We start from the raw sequence: 1,959 nt of genomic DNA, 5'->3' as shown, positions 1-1,959 counted from the left end.
CCTCCTTTTCAATCTCTGCTCCTATAGAAGTTGTTCCAACCCTTTATCATTTTTGCTGCCCTTCCCTGTACCTTTTCCATTTCTAATATATTTTTCTTGAGCTGGGGTGACCACATCTGCATGCAATATTCAAGAAGAGGGCGTACCATGGATTTATATAGCAGCATTATAATATTTACTATCTTCTTATCTATCCCTCTCTTAATGATTCCCAGCATTCTATTAGCGTTTTTGGCTGCCTCTGCGCATTGAGTGGATGTTTTCAGAGAACTACCCACAATGACTCCCAGATCTCTCCTTTGAGTGGTAATAACTAATTTAGACTCCGTCATTTTGTATGTTTAGTTGGGATTATGTTTTCCAATGTGCATTATTTGCATTTATCAACATTGAATTTCCTCTGCCATTTTGTTGTCCACTCAAACAGTTTTGTGAGATCCCTTTGTAACTCTTCGCAGTCTGCTTTGGACTTAACTATCTTGAGTAGTTTAGTATCATCTGCAAACCTTGCCAGCTCACTGTTTGCCTTTTTCCAGATCATTCATGAATATGTTGAATAGCACTGGTCTCAGTGCAGACCCTGGGGGACATCACTACTTACCTCTTTCCATTCTGAAAACTGACCGTTTATTCCTACCCTTTGGTTCGTATCTTTTAAGCAGTTACCAGTAGTCCACAAGAGGACCTTCTGTGTTATCCCACGACAGCTTACTTTGTTTAAGAGCCTTTGGTGAGGGACTTTGTCACAGGCTTTTTGAAAATCTAAGTACACTCTATCCACTGGATCCCCCCTGTCCACATGCTTATTAAACCTCTCAGAGAATTCTCATAGATTGGTGAGGCATGATTTCCCTTGACAAAAGCTGTGCTGACTCTTTCCCAGCAAATCGTTTTCATCTATGTGTCTGATAATTCTGATTTTTTTACTATACTTTCAAACAATTTGCCTGGAAATGAAGTTAGGCTTACCGGCCTGTAATTGCTGGGATTGTCTCTGGAGCCTTTTTTTAAAATTGGCATTATGCTAGCCATCTGATACAGAAGCTGCTTTAAGTGACTGTTAATTATTAATCTAACAGTTAATCTAACATGACTGTTAGAGGCTGGCTCCATAGTTTCTCCCTTTCTCCCTCTGTCTCTGAACTGGAGATGTGAGGGGCACTATAATGATCTAATGTAGCTTTTGAATCATCTTTTACTTTTTTTAAATTAAGTTCCTTGCTCTTTGGTATTTGCTTGGGCTGACTTTTCTGCTAACACCTTTGACTCTGCATAGGATGAGCTTGACAGAAACGAGTCACAGCTGTGAGCTGTTAGTAGTTCATCTGCATTCCCACAATAAGTAACATGTGATTTATGAAGCATTATTATGTTGTTACTCAATAGGTTGGGTTAGTGCTCAGTTTTTTCTTAAAATTGAGCAGCAGCCCAGCAATACAAATTCATCTTTCCTGTTTAATTCATATAGGTCTGCCCCAGGGATGGTGACCAGGCACCTCATGTGGTTTCTGTGGTTCCATTGCACATACTGTGGTTACTCTGCACCCTACTTCAGTAGCCATCTACTGGGAAATTCACCATGCATTGGTGCATTTCCAACAGCAGGCACTGATCAGTTGCAGAGCCTTGCTTGAAAAATGTATATTAAGAGACCCAACAAAAGGTATAGTCTTCGCATTATCAGATCATTCTCCTCCGCCTATATGCCTAAGAATGGAGTTTGCTTTCATGTTTTTTGCAGTTGTCTGAAATCCCTGTTGTTTCCAGGTGTCACGGAGTCCCAGGGTGATGCTCTGGAACTGCTCCCCACAAAGCCAGGCAGGACTTTGGGGAGCCTCCTCTCCCTTGGAGCAGACTTGTTCAGGGCAAGAAGCTCACACGTCTTCACCTCCTGGGTCTCTCCTTGGAGCATTCAGCATCCTCTGCCCCTCCGTGGGCTTCCCACAGCGAGCCCACCCA

The sequence above is a fragment of the Chelonoidis abingdonii genome, chromosome 10 (assembly GCF_003597395.2).
Source record: "Chelonoidis abingdonii isolate Lonesome George chromosome 10, CheloAbing_2.0, whole genome shotgun sequence".
In the NCBI taxonomy this organism is placed as follows: domain Eukaryota; kingdom Metazoa; phylum Chordata; order Testudines; family Testudinidae; genus Chelonoidis; species Chelonoidis abingdonii.
The sequence above is the reverse complement of the archived record's forward strand: the minus strand, read 5'-3'. Positions refer to the sequence as shown.